At 34.1% G+C, this 22195-nt stretch overlaps 1 protein-coding gene and 1 non-coding gene across 2 annotated transcripts in view; both read right to left on the bottom strand.

Annotated features, from left to right (window-relative positions):
• Positions 1–22195, bottom strand: part of LOC111048931 (zinc transporter ZIP11) — a 122200-nt gene that overhangs the window by 59666 nt on the left and 40339 nt on the right. The gene's annotated exons all lie outside the window — the stretch shown is intronic.
• On the bottom strand, positions 1255–1327 carry Trnaa-agc. The gene has a single exon. It is a non-coding gene; the product is annotated as a tRNA-Ala (tRNA).

The following is a 22195-nucleotide window of genomic DNA, read 5'->3' as shown; positions in this document are numbered from 1 at the left end:
ATTCAGATTGGTGTATCACAGCTTTTTAAATTAGCCGCCATTTCAGGTTTGTATAAAAATAAAAATCTGATCTCAGGTATGGCAAATTTTTTACTCAAATCATGAAAAAATATATTTTATTGATTAATTTGACATTAAATTGATTATTTTATTAAGGAAATTATAACTATTATTAGATCAAATTTAATGGGATGAATTGAGTAACAGCTGTGTACACTCAGTGGCAAAATGGAGAGACTTGGCAACGTTTTTCTCCTATCTTTCTTCACTGCCATTATAACGTGGACATCACTATAGCTTCCATGAAACAGATACTTTAATATAATTACTAAAATTTGAAGTATAAAAATACAGTAGGCTGTACTATACTATATTTTAGTGAATAGCGAGGAAAGTGTCATGTTGATTGGATTGAATGTAGACCTCGGCTACAGTAGCCTACTCGGCCGCATGGCAATAATACACATTTTGTGATACAGCTGGTACTCCTAACACCTAACTTCGAAATTGATTCCTAGCTGTTAAGTGATCAATGCTGTACGTTGAACTCAACAAGTAACTGAACTGAAATGATAATGGATAGAAAAATATATAACATATTTGAAATTTATTATCAATGACAGTGATACTGTTATTAGGCCAAGTGCGTAGCATACTAACTGATAGAGAATTACAAAATGTGAATGAACCGACCTTTAGCCTGTCACGGAACTATGCCAGTGTTTTTACGTCACTTCCCGTACCCTTCGAAAAAAGAAGGGGCGGGGGGCAGTCAGTGTACTCATACTTCAATTTCATAAAAAAATAAACCATACCTCCTCTCGTATTCAAGCTTATTTCCTCTTTATTACAACTTTTTATATAATTTTTTAATAATTGTGCAATGACTAATACAATTATTATTGTAGAATAATAGAATTGAACACTGGTATCTTTTCAACTTTATCTTATTAACGGTATCATTTCCCTATGGCATTATCAACTTTAGGTTTATCAATCGTTCGCTAATAATCCAGGATCTCCAGCAATAAGAAAAATATTATGGAATAAGATGAAGGGAATGATTTCCTGAAAAATGTGTAGAAATTGCTAGATTTATTTTTTTCAAGAAAATATAAAGGAAAAATTGTTATCAGTTATAATGTACTGCAAAATCACCATAAATAATATTTCAGTTGAGTAAACTAGAAGTTGAAGTTCCAAGAACGATAAAAATTGGATGAAAATACGAAACCACTACCAGCAAAAATATACTGGAGGCGCCGGGTATCGATCCCGGTACCTCTCGCATGCTAAGCGAGCGCTCTACCATCTGAGCTACGCCCCCTGATGATGAAGGAAGGAAACTATCCACTTATATCTTTGAGGACACAACGAGGACAGTAGTTGAACGTTATCACGGAGTAAAGAACAAAACTTATATTTTTTGTACTTCTATCTTCTTTATTCCGTGGCTTTCTTTATCAATACCGTACGTAACCCTATTTTGGACATTTTATTGGACTAATGAACTAAATTCAGGAAATGAAGAAGTTTTGGGCTAGCGTCAGTTTTTTCTTTCCGATATTGTGATTGATAATGAATAAATGAATACGAGGAAAATATGAATAAAAATTATTGATGGTTGAAGTGTTGGGTTGGTAATAATATTTTGAAAAGTGGAAAGTATTTATTCTTATACTATGAATGTCTCAGCTATTTCCAGTCCTTGACTTGAATTAAACATATTTTAATGTAGTCCAGTCAAATGGTCGTTTTTCAATAAACAGCCCCGAAAGAATTTTTATTGTCGGTTCTATATAATATGTATTCTGGGGCGCTGAATTCGAATTTGCTAACACGCCAGAGGGCTGCTTCATTCCTAAAAACTCTCAAATTATGGGACTTCTCAAATTGTCCATTTTATTTCGCAAAACCTCGGGGTTTTCGAAAAAACACCCTTCACAAAATTAAAGAATAAAATTTTCAATAAATTGAGTGGTCGCGGAAGATTCTATGATTTGTGATTTTTGAGCTACAGATTTTCAAAAAAGGGGTAAGGGGTCGAGGTTGAGTGGTAGAGAGGACTTGAAAGTCCTAACTCCGCCTAATAAAGAATGTTCTTCTTTTGAAAATTCTGGAAACTCGCTACTTTCACTCTATAAAACTTACACAAGTCAGAATAATGGATTAAAGATCACATATCACGTGAAAGTCCAATCAATTCTGAATAAGATTCCTGAGAAATTTTGAAATTTAGTACAGGGAGGAGGGGAGTAATAGCAAAAATAGAAAACCATATTCTACAGCCAAAATACAAATTTTCTATTGTAATAACTTTTGAGGCCTTCCTAACCGATCAAATCAATATTTTTGATCACATTGTTATAAAAAGGTTAAGTTCTTTCAGAATCGCCTGTTAGATGCACTTAATTTCAGGATTTTCTACGCTTGTTATAAGGTGTTATAAGCGTGCTATACGCGCCACTTATAAGGTCAAAAATTGATATTTTAAGAAAATTTATGTTCTACTAGATCAACAATACCATGAAGAATCTATCCTCTGAATCTCATGAATTTATCTCTTACCGAATTTGAAATGTTCTATCCCAAAAATTAAAACTTTAGGCGCTCATATCTTAAAAAAGTAATGATCGGGAAAAAAATTTTTTCCTGTAAAAACTTTTTCATTTTGACAGCTCGATGATATACATATCGAAAAACTTTAAAAAATATCACCAGTAGAAAGTTTATTTTTAGCCTTTGCACAGCCTTAAACCAAATAACTGGACTATCAAAAATGATTCTCAGACAAGTAGTATTATAAACCAAAACAAGTGAAACATCAAGACTAGTCTACTGGAAACAAACTATTTTTACACAAAACGGCATTTAGGCCTATTACTGGCAAGGAGCATCACGCAACGGTGAGCTAAGCGCACTGATTGACAGCAGGCAGGTTGTCACGAGTGAATCAAAAGGGTGGAGTGGAGGGTGGAGGGCGGTAGAGTGGTAAGCAACAAGCCACTGAATCGCTTCAAGCTTCAAGCAGCACGCCTCTTGCACCGACCTCTAATTACTGACCACTTTGCAGGGCAGTGCAGTGCGTACCTGTAATGAACTCTACTTTATTTTGACTTGCATTTGAAGTGACCTGTACTGTAGGCCAGGCCAGTTTGAGCAGCACTGGCATTTCCAGGTGACTGCTCTACAGAAAGCGAGTTCATGTTTAAATCTCTATGAAATATTGTTGTTGTTTGGAGGGATTACTGTTCACGTGCGATATAGAATACGGGGAGATACATACAATTTCGGGAGTTATTAGAACCAGGGTACATACATTAGTAAGGTTGTGAATTATAAAAGCGGATGACGTAAATCAGTGTAACAAATATGTTCTATATAAATAATATTTTATTTTTGGAATTACCATCTAGTGTTACATGTTGCATTTCAGTTGAGTGCACGGGCTGAATAAAACCAACATAAATCTATATATTTTCTTGGAGGATTATTGATTCACTTTCGTGGTAGCTCGTATTAGTGATGAACGTTCAAATATGGAACAATTCAAATGTTGGCGATCACTTGGCGTTTACAAACGTCTAACTAAATATAGAAGAATAATTTATGTAATAAATTATTAAGAAATCTAATAAACTTGCTACTAACTGAATAATGGAAAACCATATCTTGTGACACAAGAAACTAAGAAAATTCTGATTGGAAAAATAATAATAGAAACATGCATTGATTTAGAAATTTGAAGAGTATTGTGGACATCTACTCAACATCCAAGTAGGGTTTCTGGGAAAGAAACTGATTAGATTGATAGCTGATTCTAAGCTTCACACAACGACACAACAGCTTACATGCTCATGAAGATGCATGAAAAATTTCAACGTGTAACAGTATTACACTTTTGACAATTGGAATACTGAGTTAACGTGAAATTTCGTTCCGTGAAGTGATGTTTCGATCGTTTTCTATTGTTAATTGTAACCGAAAAAGTATATAAAAAATAAATATCTAAATAAACGAATTAATAATTAGTATAATTCATATTCAATTCAATATTCATATTTGATAATTAATATTTAATAAAATAAATAATTTTATTCATTCATTTATTCATAAAAAATAGATACAATGCAGGTAAAAACAACAGGCATTCGCCCAAAACTCCTTTAAACCTTAATTTGGAATACACAGTCTAGAGGTTATGTAAATGATAACAACTTGATTCACACACTATTTTGAGTCCAAAAAATTTATGTACTACAATAATTTTGAATTTATCAGATTAATTAATTTCAAAATACAAATCCAAATTTGATTTTTGATCTTCTTTTACAATTACAAAAAATATCAAAAATTCCACTTAAATCCAAAGTTAGTAGACAGAAAATTTAGTCTACTAACGTTGACTTGAATCCACAAATTATAGACTGATTGTAATTATATAAACAAATTATATAAATTGTATAGAACTTGAGTATTGAGAATGTAAATTGAATATTTGAAAAAAGCACGTAATGTAATAAAATCGCTTATAATATTCTATTAGAATCAAGAAAAGAAGAATCGCATTTCAAGATGAGTTTAGAGCCTTTAGACCCAATGAGGGCCTCTTGCTCTCGACCCTCACCGTTGAAGACGGTCTGAATGAAATCAGCACAAGGCAGAGCAGAGGGCAGAGGCACAGACAACTAAAGTAGGTCTTGCGCTTTTTGTTGAAACACAATAAGGTCTAATAACGCCCATGTTTACACAAGACACTTACAGCCGCTATAATAGATATGTTGGCATATGCACACGATAAGTTGGCTTGGCGATAAATGACAATAAATAGTAATAATAATAGCAGAATGATTACCGAAAAAGTAGAGCATGGCGGAGGGAGAGAGTAAGAAAAGACACCGAAGGGAGGACACAGATATGTATGAAACTGGAAACAAGTGAATGGCAAAAAGAGAAAAGAGTGGGAGAGAGAGTGAGAAAGAAATTGATAGTGAAGAAGAGACCCAGTGTTGCATGATACACTGTACTCGTGATAAATAGGTTAAACAAACTAAAAAGCTCCTTGCTATTGACACAAGCGGTTTGATTAACATGTCTACATATATATTACTATGATTTGTATTGTATATTCATATATTCTATATTTTATGATCGATCATACTTTATCGATTCAAGATAAGCTCGTTCATTCATGAATTGAAGCAAGCTGTGATGAAAATACATAATTGCTTGTTGAAAGAGGCTTTAAATTTTGAGTGAAGTCTTGAGGAAGGGTGGAGCCTTTCAGACTATTTATATAGAGATTCAGAACTTAATGCTATACTAATATTAAGACTATACTTTAATTTGAAAATAATTTCATCACATTTATAAAATTAATCAACTTCTGTACTTTATTTCCAGATGAAAAATATATTTCTCAATAATTTCCACAACTCAAAAGACATATTAGAAATATTATTTGTGGTCTGACAAACCTCTCAAGAGCCATACTATAAAAAATAAGATCTTGAGACAATGTGTTGGCTAATATGCTCCATAAATGAAAACTTACACTCCTGTAAACATAATACTCAACAAAATTAGTAGATTTCAAAAAAAATCTTCCCGTCAACAGGAATTTGAATACTTAAATATCCAAGATTCATAGAAAGAAAGGGTTGCGTCAAATGAATATACAAAATTCAGAATATATTAAAAAAGGATGGTGCTTTACAAGAATGGGTAGTCTCTCTTGAGATTTTGTAATGACAAAGAAAAAGACACAACTGATAAACGAATAGCAAGACATGGGACATGGGACATGGGATGCGTGTGGGGTCGTGTGGTGGCTTCCAAACATAACCCAACATATATAGAAAACATACACACTCACACATACGAAGCAGTCTACTGTACTTTATCTCTCTTTTAACAAACCGGATGGGAATACGTCACATCCTGTTCTAATGCTTGTATGTGCTACGAGTTCCTCCTATATTCGCCACTATATAGGCCTACTACACACTCACACTTACACCCATCAACTACTACTCTTCGTCACCTAGTCCTAGTAGCCACTCCTACATTTCGACTAGTATTTGCTTGACAAAAATCTCAACTCATTCATAATAAGAACGACTAGTTCATCAATGAGTTTCATTCAGTAGGGACTGCAGAATGACCAACATACTTGAATTGGCTCACAGAGGAGAAATCCATAATTTTCAACCTATTCTTTAACATAGGTGTTTATTCTTGTATTTATGACGACTGTGATATACATGCATCTATTGCTATTGTAATTATATAAAAATAAAGAATTTGAACATTAATATTAGTTAAATAAAAAATGTCGACTGATCTACCATATTACAATACTGTATAATAATTATACTACAAACTATTATTTCGGAAACTATTTACAGTAATTTGTAAATTGATGAGGGTAATATAATGAAGCCCCAACTCTGTAATTGATTACTATTTCATGAAAACGATTATAGTTATAAGCCTACTACCTATACATCAGACAAAACTGATATGAATAAATACTGAAAATATAAAAACAGAGTTTGGAGGTTCAAGGTTGAGAAATATACAATAATCAGAGCCAGTGCTTATCTACTTCAATAGACGGAATTACAACTGATCCAAGCTATCCATCAAAGGATCAAAGAAGTAAAGATAAATTCCAATCCATGATACGCACTATCTGGTCATACTTTAAACCACACTTTTAACTAGAAATGAATGTGAGTGTATTAGTTGCTAATATATAGCCTCAGATGACTGGATGTATTGCCTATTTCAGTCATTGTATTGTCAGTTGTCAGTCATAGATCTTTAGAATTAAATCACGTTTAAAAAGCGAGTAAATGCAGCATTTTTTAGTGCAAACAGTTGTTCCACTCTGATGGTGGTCATGAAGAGACCGGAAGTGCTTTTAAATCGTTTTGTTGCTGGTGCCACTAAATAACAACAGAATTACAAGCTGGAGAATGCCTATTACTCACAATAACCGTTTAGCATTGAAGGCATTCATGAAGGCACATGCCAAAGCAATAACATCACTGCATTTTGTACTTTATTTCTCTACAAGTCCCAAGGAGTTCAATTGGGAAAATTCTAATATTTGAAAGTTTTACAATGAGTGTGGTGAGAGATATTATCATTCTATCATAGATGCTCCAAGGCTCTAAGCAATGTGGTAGTAGTCTGGAGTTCGTGAGGTATTAGTGCAGTACCGTAACTCACTCGCACAAAATATTCAATATTTGTATAATATTGAATTAATTATACATAGTGACATTCTCCCCATAACTCATGCACAATATTAGTCATAATCTTATGATTATATTAGTAAACAACTGGAATTTATAATACTAATATATAAGTACATAATTATATATTAATATTTTTATTGAAGGGAGAAGATTTATTCACTAGTTGAACGAGCTAAGCATAGTTCTATTTAGTTAGACTTGATTTTCATTCCTAGGTTTCAAAATAACTGGAGAATGCTTCGAGCACAATCATGCTAAGAACATATTTTCTAGGAACTATTCTATAAAGTTTGTTGGCCAACGAAAAATTGACTCACTCCTTCTCGAGGATGTAATATTGAGAGTGCATACGGAAAATTTTCAAGCAAATCATCCTTTCAAATCACAGCATGTTTGAGATGATGATCAAATTTCAAAATTATCTTTGAATATGGTTTTTATGTTGAGCAAAACAGCATTTATCACTACGGTAATCTATCATTCTATTCTTTGCAACACTATGTAGGCTACATAGTCAATGGAAAATAACTGTATTTACATTGAAAGGAAACGATAATTTTAAAAGCACATTAGGCCCACTCATTTAATGTAATTTGAAGTGAATTTGAAACTCATCTATAAAATTAATAAGTCGTCAATATATCCAGGAATCAGTGAGTTCTTCAACACGGGGGGTTAGTAGTTGCTATAATATTCTAAATACATTGTTTAATTAGACTAACCAACAGTCTTAGATTTTTATCATTCTCATCTTTACATTTTTTCTTTCAATCGGTATCATTTTGTCTGTGTAGAGCTGCACAATCAAAGTCTAGAGAAATTTCGTTTTTATAGACCTTGTGGCCGATACGAGACTAGTGCTACACTCTAGTAGAGAAAGCGTGAATCAAGTCGGTTCGAAAGTCTAAGTTCCCATGGTGACCCTGCTACTGCTGCATCACCGAGCAGGAGTGGAGGGGCAGAGAGAAAAAGGAGGAGTGAGAGGCTGATAAAGCCGGCAGATAAGGCAGCTACAGGCGGATTGAACTTGGAACGCCTGAACGAGGTCTACAACTTTTCTCACGCCACGCCGGGCCGCAAAAGCTCTAGCACTTTTTTATTGCTCCCCCTACCACCCTCCGCCCATCATTTATCTGCCGCCCACCAATCATATTGAAGCAGTAAGAAGGTTCCTTCTCCCGACGTGATCCGATCGAAATTTACAGATATTTCATTCACATTTCCCGCGGCTCAACCAGCACCACTATAACAACAAAGCATGCCCGGCTCGTAAAGATCCGTCCGCCAATCTCCTATCAAGCCGATTGCCTTTGCCACATTCTATTCTTGAAAACCTCCAACTGCCCACAAGATTTTTAAAAGGACAATCCGCCTGTTGAATAGAGTTCAGATACTATTCACGTCACTATTACTATAACGCTGCAATACTATCATTATTACCTACGTTACATGACTACTATGCTTTTTATTGGTTCCATTAACACACAGTTAAGAATTTAAGGAGGATCATGTAACTAGAGTATGTTTAAAATGGTTTCCAACTGGGCTCAAGCTTGCTTCAACAATAATTTTTTATTGTTCATCCACCGATGAACAATAAACTCAGAGATTAAGATCCTGTAAAGTACAGAGGGGTGTAAAGTAGGTATGTACAGTTACAATGTGTGAGCCTCCCTCCTCAAACCTAGTTGAACATTTAACAATATTTCGCACACAAAACTGGAGTCGACAATCAGGGTCGATCTTCGTAGCCTGTGTATGAGTCATGAAAATTATATATTTTCAAAACAACCGTTTCATTGGGAATCCTAAAGGTTAAAGTTCAATAATCTGGTTGCTGGAGGTGTATTAAAGTTCTTCTAGCTATCTCTCTCGAACTCTTCCACAGTTTCTGTCTTCCAATACAATCTTAAAAGACTACTTCCATTAATCGTTAGTCATTTAATTAGTTATCAAGTGTAATAATTTCAACACTAATGATTTTGAATTTTCAATTTTGGAAAACATATAACTGAATGGAAGAGTAGCAGATCAGCAATTGACCACCAGTCAAACAGCGAAACAACCAAGCACTAAGTTAGCAAATTAATATTTCTGTCTCATTCTTCTAGTTTATTCACTATGTATTATTATTCTTATTGAGAGCAACATAATGATAGACCTAATCACAAATCATTCATTTGCTTATTCTTTATTCTTTTATTGATTCAATGATACACAATAATATTATCAACAGGCACAGCCCAAAACTGTTCCTCTCCCAATTTATTATTTATTCATTATTGTTAAGGGGATTATAATAACTTTTTATACTATCCATTATTTCTTTCTAGATGAGGATGTATATAACTTTTCAGTTATCAACTATCAAAAATTGATGTTTAAAACCAGTAATAATACGGAAAATCCATGGAATTTTGAGATAGTAGACTACATCTGAGCCTTTCGTTGCCAAGGACTTTTCCAAAATATTGTATTATAAACTTATAGAGATACCAATCAGAGAACAATAAAACATGTGGAATGAGACAGTAAAAATTGTGATTCTTCCCATTCATAGATTACAAAGAGAACGACAAAGTGGCATTTGAAATTCATATGGGGTGGCCAGGAATTCATTGTTGGGTCGGCCGTGCCATGAATTCCAGTCACAAATTCCACAAACTCATTTAAGGCGGTGGATTTTGAATGGGGGTCACGGATGCCTTGTACAGATGGATGGATGCATTTGACGTCCAACAAACAAATTGTACGCTAATTTTTGGAGGACCGCCACGCGCGAAGAATACTTAAAAAAGCAGAGAAGGATGAATAAGAAAACAATTTGGAAAAGGAAGAGGCCCGAAATTGCTGACCACATGCCAACAACCCAATCACTCAAATCGACTGCGACAGCAGCGCTGTCTGCTGACAACTGAAACAACCAGTCGAAATTAGTGCGCTTACTCATGATTAATTCATGTCCTGAACAATGGTACATAGAACAGAGCAGAGAACCTATGGACTGTTTATCAATAATAAATATTAATAAAGCCGCACATAATTATTATCTGAAAGCTTGTGCACCTTGTTAGGTGTCTGAGAAGAATCACCAATGCATTCCAAGTGATGCTCACAGCCCTCAATGAGATCATCAAACATCAATGAGAGGCTTGTCTACATGTCTACATGTCTACAGCTAGTCGATAGTATCATCCAATGTACAATGTAATAGACAAACAGCAACTAGAAAGAAAGTAATCAGTGACTGATTATGGTGACAAAATGGAACAAATCATGTTAAATATACAAATATTTGTGAATATTACAAATATTATGTCAAATTAGATTATCATGAAAATGGAGAATTTGTTACTTGTATGATATATTTCATACATTTTATAATCTATTTTTTCAAATCTGAATTTCAAGTAGTGAAGCATGAAGACTTTTCTCCAGTTAACCAGCCAATATACAAGATATTTAAACAACGTTGTAATTAATTTACAATGATACTAGTGACCCCCTGGGTTGGAAAACTCGTCCAAGAACTGTTGTATTGTAATGTTTAAAAACAGCAATTTTCAATCATACAGAGTTGATGAAAATAATTTTCATCAACTCTGTATGATTAATATTATGGAACAGCTGAATATTTCTTTTACAAGAATAGTTTGACAGTATGTTTCATTGGGGATCCTATTTGAAATGAAAAATTCGCTTCAACATCTTTGTACGGTACCTTATATGAATCCAAATTCATTTTTTCAAATGAGAAGGTGGTCATGTGATACATGATTTTGATACTGAGTTACAAGAGAAAAAAATCTGGTGTGGTGCACTCACACAGCTTTCCTTGCCGTTATGAAAATTGATCACCTGACGCTGGTGTTCACGTGCATCTCAAGTCAACTAATTATGAACAAAGATCTGAGCCAGCTGGTAACAGGACAATAACGCTGGAGACAAACGAGGTCTGCTATCTCTTCATAGTGAATCATTTAATAGAATCAACAGTTGCCAACAGTTTGCAATTGGTTAATCAAATTTTCTCGAATTATCGAGCTTATTTTCAATTTTAGGTGAAAATGTTACTGAACATTAATTGTAGAGATTTCCATGCTCAATCTTTTCCATGCTATTTTTTTGTTTAAATTGTATCTGAAGTCTGATAATTGGGAATCTAAAATCAAACTTTGCATAGATGGGGCGGAGCTCCTGAAATTTTTACAGGTATGGGATTTGTGGCAGTTGATAGATCTTATCAATGACTATTTAAGGTATAAATTTAATCAAAATCGTTGGAGCCGTTTTCGAGAAAATCGCGAAAACCCTGTTTTTGACAACATTTTCGCCATTTTAGCCGCCATCTTGAACTGCATTTGATCAAAATTGTTCGTGTCGGATCCTTATAGTGTAAGGACCTTAAGTTCCAAATTTCAAGTCATTCCGTTGATTGGGAGATGAGATATCGTGTACACAGACGCACATACACTCATACACACACATACAGACCAATACCCAAAAACAACTTTTTTGGACTCAGGGGACCTTGAAACGTATAGAAATTTAGAAATTGGGGTACCTCAATTGTTTTGGGAAAGCAATACTTTCCTTACCTATGGTAATAGGGCAAGGAAAGTAATAGATAACGAAAACCGCACATTGATATCTCAACCCGTATCAGTTTGTTGATGTTGAAGTTGTAGATTATGTTGCATATAAACCAGCTGAAATCTGTGTCAGTGTCTGTGTGATAGCTCCCAAATAGCATCAGCTGATGTTATAAATAAATGGGAGAACTGTAGTAATTGCATGCAATGAATTCTTCAGCAGACTAAATCACACAAATATTTTCTATGCACTTTCAATGTTGTTTTCCTATCCTGAAAAGATCGAAGGAGTGAGTCAATTTTGTTGCCCAACGAACTTGACCTGTAAAAACGTTCAAAGAATACGTGTTCAAAATTCGAAGCTGATTGATCAATTCTTTCTAAAGTTATTTTAGAACATGCAAACAGACGGGCAACGACTTGGTCTCTAGTAAGTCAAAAGTTAGAACTCGCTAACGCTTGTTCAATTATATAATGATGAATCACTTGAATCTCGTTTATAGCGTACCAACATCACTGTGGTAGCTATATACAGGTAGTAAACTTGATACATATTTTCATAATAATCATTCTTCTTAAATAAAAATATAATAAAGTATAATATGATATAATAGAATACAATATACATTAAACTAAGCATTATGTCAACATTTCTCTACTGAAATCTCATTCTTCCTAAATAAAAAGAATTACAATAAAGTATACTGTGTTATAATAGACTACAGTATCCATTAAACCTAAGCAACATTTCTCTACTGAAATCACTTGAATAAGAAGCTAACTACATGACCGAGCAAGACAAATATTCGGCTGTTTGTGATTGCTTTCCATCATGTAACTCACATAAAAGAAGTAGGCTGAGTGTAAACACAATAGTGCGGCAAAGGTATGTGATTTACAGTTGAGTGTGAGGGCACATACCATACCATACGACAAGAAAGTGAAACAATTTGCGGTCATTTCTTTTGTGCTCCACTCCAACAAGCAACGAGAAAACCGATTGCTAGAGACAAGCAATGGAATGAAACACTGCACGGAATGCAGTAACGTACCTTGATTAATATTTATGTAAATTTAGAAAGTAGGCCGAATTCTTTTGCTTGAACAAGCTGAATGATTTCAAATAAGCAGCAAATAGTTATGATAATGTGCTTAAGATGTTGTGAGTAACCTCATATGAATATTTTACATCTCTTCATTAAAATAAAGGTAAAATGTGAAGAATTGAATTGAATTCTTTAGCCTTAGGGCGGAGTTAGGACTCTAGGTCCTCTCTACCACACAACCCTTGAAGAGGGAGAAAGAAAACAGATTGACTCTTATGATCATCAATGATTATTCATAAGTAGGGTTCTGAGTATAAATAATTAAAGTTTGCTCCTACTATAAAATCTCCAGTTTCAATATTACAGATAGGTAACACAGGTATTTTAAAATTAATCCGTATTAAAACTCAACATTAAAATCTACCCGTGTTTTCAAGTTTAAAATTTACTCGTATACCACGATACATTTTGAAAACTCTTGAAACTGACTGTTTTACTGTTTCTTGTTATTCAGTTTGAATTCTGAACACATTTTTACATAGTTTAGTATTTTGAATAGTCCTCTTTTTTAATGGCTTGCAAACTGTTCATCCTCAAAGAAAGCAGTAAATAAAACTTTATTGTCTGGATATCCTCAAGTTGAAATTATTTTTCCTGAGATGGCCTATGACCTTATTAAATCTATTTCTCTGGTTATATGCCTTTAGCTCAGAAGCTCACATCCGCAGTTTCACACTTTTTAACGATTCTTCTGAAACTCGTCGGTGTGGAGTGTTTTTAACTTTAAGAAAAAATAATAAAGCCATGTTCATTTCCGGTTACAGGATTGAAAATAAAAGCAGTATTTTTTATTTTGTTGTATCACGGAAATACGGATATAATTTTGAATATTGCTTTCAAGATATACATGTATTTGAATTTTCGGAGATATTTTTGGTTCTTAATAAGTGGGAGTCAACATTTTCAATGATATTTTTCTTTGGAATTGCTACATCATGATATATATTCAAATAATCCCATCTTCTTTCTTATTCATCTTTTTCTTCTACGTGTTCGAACAATATCATTGGTGTTCCAAGTCGCACTGTAATATTCTTCTGTTTTAAAAGTCGAATTTACTACACCACACAACTGGGGCAAGCCATTCTTCAGCCGCCATACATACATCCAGTGGACCTATGAAACGTTGTACGGTATTAGTAGATCAGTGATATTGCCCTCAGCGATCCTGTTACAACCAAAAACATCTTTTTTTGCTAACAAACCGCAGATCGGAATGGGAAATAAATTAGTATCAGAAATTAAGGATGGACGGCTTCCAACAAAAATTGCACATAATTTTGTGCTTGCTTGCAATAGTAGCCTACTACGATTTCTAATTTCGGCCTGCACATACTGTTATTCCGTGCGAATGTGACCTCAACTAACGTGAAAACATCTCGTATTTTCTCCATTTACCTGTAATCTTTGCTCTATGATTTGTACTAGAGAGTGGTAGGCCCATCAAAATTTTGGCTTTGGTTTTTTGCCAATTATAATTGGAAATTGCGATTTCGGAACATCTTAGGCCTAGGCCAGTGATTTCGTTGTTTACTTGTTCGATGAAAATTTATTTCATGAGAATTGAGTTTTCTCTCAGGAATCAGCTATGAGTAAAAAAGCTTGTTTTCTCATGTTCAAGATCCCATTTTGTTATGGTGCTTTCTCTGCAGATGCTTCGCATAACACACACTTCGGACACTTCAAACTCTACAACAAATAATAATAATTTTCAATTATATTAATTTTACATAGTTCTTGATAGCGGGGCAAACAAGTTTTCGTCATGTTAATTACTAAATAATATTTTCCCATGAGCTCTTCATCAGTGCTTACTTTCAATAATTTCAGCGAATTTTATTTAATATTTGGAAAAAAGCTAGCATTATATTTATGAGTTGCATATTTATGACGCCCTTTTCTAAAACATTTGAAGACAAATTTTCACTTGAAAAAATGGATCTATTGAAATAGATTCATTTCTATTGTAAGGTATATTCTCTTGTTTTCTGGTTGTTCCTCTTTTTATATGAAAAAAGTTCCAAATATTTATACTATCACTTACATGTATCCAATTGAGATCAATTATTGAAGTTAGATAGATATAACGTGGAATTAATACGGTCCTGACTTCACAGAAGGTATGGGCGGTTCAGTCACATATTTTACATAGCCCACATGAAAAATCTTCCATGTGTTTTTTTATGAATCTTGATTTACATTTCTCATTTCTCCATTAAGACGTTTTGAAAAGACGTTTTTATAATTTCAGTGACAGTACTTGCTATCAGCACTAGGATATTTTTCTCCACAAAACGAAGATCATGTCTTCCAGAAGATGATCTTTTAGAACTATTTGTTCCTTTGTTTAAGTAGAAACGTCTATGTATTTGTGTGATGGCAGGAGCAGTTTGTAAATAATCCATAATAGGGGCGTTTATGCTTTCAGGAATCCATAACCAAGTTGAAGCTGGATGTTTCGAAGCAATAATACAACAGAACAGGCTGTGAACTGTGGAAGACCGCATCGTTGCCAGGCCACCGCCAAGGATCTGTGAGAAACTCCTGTCCTTTCAACGCCCAGCCCAATTCCTTGTTTGCGCTTTTGCAAAGTTGAATTCTGCGTATTCATCACAAGTTTGTTGCGTTTCGAGCATCCTATTCTTTCTAAACTTCTCTTCATTCGAGTCTCTCTCCTCTCATTTACTTCTTTGAAGAGATCATGGCCTCAAAACTTCATTGATATGTTGGTATGCGGACCGGTTGTGCCAGCATCTTCTCCAATTTACTCTCTTCTTTTCCTTTTATCATCCTTATTTCCTTTTCCTGTACGTCCATTTCTCCTTCACCTGTCCCTCTGTTTCTCCTCCTTCTCCTTCTAGTCCTCTTGTTTTCTATAGTGTACTTTACTTTCCTTCAACAATTTTAATTACTATCCTCACCAATTTAGTCATCTTCTAATACTTCCATTATTCACATTCCAAGTATATTTTCAATCTACACAGAATCATTTTCACCTGGAACGGGAAGAGACCATAATTATAAAATCCTGGAAAAAATCTGTGATACGTCTCCCTTCAAAACAAAATGATACAGCTGTATCCCTCTCTTAATTTACTTTTATACCACCCATTTTTCCAATTGATAAAACAATATCAATTATACACCTACCGATAAATTCTTCAAGAAACTTCATTTGTTCAAATTAATAGCAATTGTTATCCATTTTTTTTGCTCTCATCTAGCCTCGTTGAAAAAACATGCCACCATTCTGAATTTGAATCCCTACTCTAATGTTACGGTAGTTCCTAACCCAATAACAATTATGCTATTAATCTATCTTTCCACACCCCAAGACGCTGGAATATTCGACTAATTTAGGACTAACTTCATGGATTCCTAATTTCAACAGAGTCTCCCTCCTCTACCTTTCTTGTATATTTTTTATTCTATAACCTCCTTCAACTAACTTCTCGCTTCTCTCAGACTGGCTCTCCTTTCATCGACTTCTCTACCTTTTCTGTCTCTTTCCTTCTCATATCTTCTGCATATTTCATCGGCAAAAGAGACAGAACAGCCGCCTAATAAGAGGGAAGAAGATGAGAAGGAATGTGGAGATGATTTTAGAACAGTGGAAGACGGAGGAGGAGTGAAAATAAATGGACAGGGAATGTATGTGTGAGAGAGCCCTTGAGCGCATGAACGCCTCAATGCAAATAAATCACCACGCAAAACGATCCAAGCGCATTCATAAAACAAAGGAGCCGAACCTTGTTAGAGCATCCTACAATCACCACCATTTTCCTCCTCCCCTCACATCAATTTGATAACTCTCATCTCTCTCACACGCAGTTTTTATCCCTCTTTCCTTGAAGATTCTCACTTATGAACCTAATTACTTCCAATAAATGAGTCAAAAACTTACAGGAAATCTCAAAACATTTTATGTGGTGTGGGTGTGGGTACCAGTGTAGGCCTATAACATGTTCTAGTTGATGTGATAGCCACAATTAGTAGTTACTGCTTTATGAGATATGATGCACTCACATGTTGAAGAATGAACGTGTTTACGAGATCTTACCTGCAACATAAAAATTAAAATAAATTGAGATTAGTAAAGTACAATATTTATCTGCTAAATATTTTCAATTCGAAACATCTAATAAACGGAAATGATAGGTAGCGTACTTGGGTAAGTGTAAAAAATTTAAATAACATTTTCGTTACTCAACACCAACAATAATAAAATTAAAAACCTTTTTTTATTTGAAACTATCTCTCATGGATATTTTAGTATTTACTTAGTCTATATATTAAGATTATATCAGTCTCTTTTCAAATACTTGTGTTTCAAAAAGTCACAAACAAACATCGTGCATTTAAGCATTTATTTGAATGAGGAGGTTGCTCTATAATTCCAGTATTAATACTACATGTTCATAATTTTCCCAATATACAAGTACATGAATGCAACATGCACATGTCCACTTGGTGAACTATTGAAATGTTGAAAAATGAAGAATGTTCAACAAGTGACATAGAACATTAAAAATCTTGTACGCACAAGTTGAAACTAGTAATCCTCATCAACATAGATCGATAAATGATAGAGTAGTCTTTCAGAAAACAATTTAACACATTAAGAATAATAATTTTAAAACCATTTTAATATTTTTTTCAAATTGTATTGAAGTTAAATTGTTAAAGTTAAAATACTTGTGTTTCAAAAAGTCACAAACAAACATCGTGCATTTAAGCATTTATTTAAATGAGGAGGTTCACACATTGAGGAGGTTCAGTCACATTTAAATTATAAACCAGAATCAAATTTGCTTACATTTTATCAATAAATTGGCATACCATTTAGTAGTGTTTTATACATTCCAATAAGGATATTCAAACAGTATAAAAATACAGTAGAATGTCCGAAAAAGTGAAAAAGATGGAAAAAAAGAGAGAAGAGGATGAGGATGTGGAGGAGGAGGAGGGTTAGGGCACTGCTAACTGAAACTAAACGTGGCACGGCGCGGCGCGGCGCGGCATGGCCATGGCATAGGTGGAATGGAACGGAACGGAATTGAATAGAATGGAATGCAGCAGCAAAGGAATTAGAAGAGCAAGGGCGAGGGTGAGGAGAGGGGGAGCACACCAGAGGCGCCTGGCGTCTGGCAGAACACAGCAAGGGGGAGAAGGATAGCTTATGGAAGAGTGCAATAGGTGGACAAGGAGAGAGAAAATGGTCACAAAACCAAGTGTGAGTTCACATTTATTACGGTCGGGATCTCCCTGAGAGGGCGGTTGGAGGCTGGAGGCTGCTGCTGCTATATTCCACATATATATAATAATATCGGACCGGACTCCATAGATTGCTTTGGAGCAGTTTACCTGTGTAGTCACTCACTCTTTCTCTCTTTGTTTGTAATAAAACACACCCTCCCTCTAGAACCACCGCACGCGCAAGCACCGCCAGCCGACAAAGATCTCACCGCCACGATATTGGGGGGCGTTAACTTATCACTCGCCTATTTGAACCGATAATTTAAACGCGTACAGGCGAAGCGAACGTGTGACGGTGATGTGATGGGAGAGGGGGGTGAGGTGAAAACAGAGACACGAAGACAATCAATGAGAGAGATGAAGAATGAGAGATGAATTAACTGTATTCTTGTATAACATTTGTCTATTATAATACACTGCATTACAGAAGAATGTGTATAAAAATATTGAAATTATCAATAGGAATAATTGATGACATGAAAAATATCACTTTCTAATGATTGAAAACTCAATAAAGATTCAACATTCTCAACTAAATTTTTCTGATATATTTTCACTAGGAATGAGTATAATTATTATAAGTGACTTATCATCAGATCCTTCAGGAAAGGAAAACAAACACCAGTGTTCATTAAAACTAATAATATTTTTTTATTTTTGAATATAATTATGCTGAGAGTTGAATATTCTTTATTACAGAGTTATAGTGATATATTTTGCAGAATTTGAATTATAAATAATAATGAATTTGGAATTATATTTAGAAGCACAGGTGCAAATTGAAATTACTATTCATTCTTCAAGAAAATATGGACGGGTCACGTGGCTCACATGAACGGGTTAAAGGATAGGCAATCAGATGAGAGGAAGGTCAACGTACGAGAAATATCAACTTTCTGCTCTAAAACGTTGCACAAAGGGTAGTTTAGCAGGAATAAAATAAAATTGATGAGAGATACGTTTGTGTTATATGTTAAACAGGTATTTAAACAAATGTTCAGTTTCAGGAAAATAAATGACAGGACTAGAGGAACAGTAGGAGAGCATTTAAAGAAATAGGCCTACCTTCGAAGACCATTTGTTAAAAAGACTAGAGGTCAAACACATTACGAATAGGTAGTTCAAATGTTACAAGTGATGGCTAAAATATTTATGTATATTTAAAAAAATATAGAACCGATACACACAAATTTTATTATATTATATCAGTTTCTCCAAGTATCAGATATATCAGAAAAAGTCAATTATATCAGTTAAAGCTGACATTTGTATCAATAGATGGTAAAATTGGTTGGGTGGTACAATTAAATTGAATAGGTGTTAATAGTATATCGAATGGCATTACATTTTTATTAAATTATTGATATATGATTGATGATACTTAGCATTGGTGACATATTGAGTAAGTTTGTAAGCAAGCATCATCGATTATTAGACAAGTAAACGTACAATATTGCTTTAGCAGTTGAGTTTTGACACTCGTCAATTGTGAGTGACAACAGAGTGATATTGCATTGAAATGGGATTGCTTTCAGCAATGCAATGCAACACGACTTTACCATTTTAAAAATCATCATTCATCAATAGATCAATTTTCCAGAGCACTCTTTTCACTAGGCATCGGAATTAGGTGAGGTTCTAAAGCTGCGTTCACACCAAAGTTATTAACAAAATGTTAATAACTTAATCCTTATAGATTCTATCAGATTGAACGGAACTTGACAAACACATATGTTCATCATGTTATATTAGAATCTATAAGGATCAAGTTATTAACATTTTGTTAATAACTTAATCCTTATAGATTCTATTAGATTGAACGGAACTTGACAAACACATATGTTCATCATATGTATGATAAGTTATGTTCAATCTAATAGAATCTATAAGGATTAAGTTATTAACATTTTGTTAATAACTTTGGTGTGAACGCATCTTAAGATAACTCTGTTAGTTAACAGATTTAAACTGTATTCTAGGAATTCCCTGTTGTCTATAGTGGATGGTGTTCTTTTACAGTGTATTATCATTTATTTATTCATTTCATTCCACAATCACAATATCAAATTATTGGGAGAGAATCGACAGCATACACCCAAAACTGTTTCTCTACCTAATTTTGATAAAATTTGTCTAAATGAGGTTATGTAAACATTACTCATAATGATCACAGAAATTTACAGTTCAAATATAGACTACATAATACTAAAAATTTTGTATCTGGGTTAAAAAGAAAGGGGTTGAAAACGATGAATTATTACACTTGAAAATGTATTAATAGATTGAAAAAATAAAATTTAGGCATTAATAAATGAGAAAATATTGAAGGCAGAAAAATAACAGATAGTCGTTGATGTGATGTTAATTGTACAGGAACATAGATTATATTAATATTATAAACAGGCCTAAATTAAATAAAACGTTCAAAACCCACGGAACTTGGGTGTATTACAAGACCTCCCGAATACAACATTTTTATACCACAGCTGAGCCTGTGTACCAAATTTGAACATTTTCTCTCAATTAGTACTTGCAAAATGTGAGAAAACGCAGAAAAAACGCTAGGGAACGCTGGGAAAACGCATTGAACCGCGTATCTTTGGCGTTATTCTGAGTCCTCTCAAGAATGAATTTCTAGACCCTTGCTGAACTTTTGTACGAAATTTGAACATGAATCGCAGGAAAAACGCTCAAAACCCGCCGATCTTGGGCGGAACTAGGCGTATTTACTTTAGGCAGAACTTAAATTCCAATACAACATTTTTATACCTCAGCTGAGCCTGTGTACGAGGTTTGAACATTTTTTGTCAATCAGTTCGTCAAAAAGTTGAGAAAACGCAGAAAAACGTAGATTTTGGGCGTATCTTTGGAATTTTACAAATCCGTTCTTATCATTTACCTAATGTTCGAGTTTACCTAATTAAATTATAATTATTTATCAGCTTCAAAATAATAGAGTATACTTGAAGAATATTATTACTGTATTAGCCTAAGTATTTTTACTGCATTATTGAAGAATAAAATAACTAGTAATTGGTGTTTGTATTACAGTTTTTCAGATAAAAAACCAACAAATATATATCAACCTATCTTCCCTGTTTATGCCACTAAAAAAAGGATGAGTTTCTTTATCAAGCCACTTGATTTGATATTCAGGCAGCAAGGACTGACTGATGATTCGAGTATTGCATCACTTATATTCAATTCGATGTTCACTGTTTTGTGGCTCTACTCGCGTTGGATCAGGTACAGAAACTTCGAGTTGTGGCATTGTCTAGTGAAGAAAGCTCATGTTATAGCATCATTCATTCTAATTATATTTGTGATCACACGCAGATGGACAGCAATTGATACATATTCGAAAATAATGAGATGTTTGAAAGAAGTGAGACAAAATGCTGAAAGGATAACGAATAATCCACCAACAAATGACTGTTTCGATTTTCAGAGGCGATTATGTTCTTTCATTATATTCAAGAATTCTATATATTTTCTGGAACAGATAATCAAGAGCTTTGATAGACCCCAAATAGATGAAACTTCGAGGTTCAAATTTATTATTCCAATACTAGACACGTATGCAATAATTTTGCAAGATTTTGTAGTCTATCAAAGCTATATTATTATGAAATATGCAGAATACTATTTCAGAATTGTGAATGAGCACGCTGAGAATATACAAGAGGTGATGAAAAAAAGTAATGATCCATGTGTAACTGCAATGAACACGAGAACTGTGGGAGAGCTTTTCAGTGTACACCACGCCATTAGAGGAGTCGCCGATACAACTAGCTTCTATGTATCGTTTCCCCTCCTAATCAATTTTAGACTGAGAATTACTTTGATCAGTAAAACATTTTTCCTATTCGGTAAGCATGTCATTGATTCTCCACAGCATTTCATCCAATTACACCTCTTATTAATCATAATTATAGTCAACATGATTTCAGAGATTATTTTATTTGTCGAGATACCG

This window comes from Nilaparvata lugens, chromosome 5 (genome assembly GCF_014356525.2).
Source record: "Nilaparvata lugens isolate BPH chromosome 5, ASM1435652v1, whole genome shotgun sequence".
NCBI classification, from domain to species: domain Eukaryota; kingdom Metazoa; phylum Arthropoda; class Insecta; order Hemiptera; family Delphacidae; genus Nilaparvata; species Nilaparvata lugens.
Note: the sequence above shows the minus strand (reverse complement) of the source record. Positions and strands in the feature narration are given on the sequence as shown.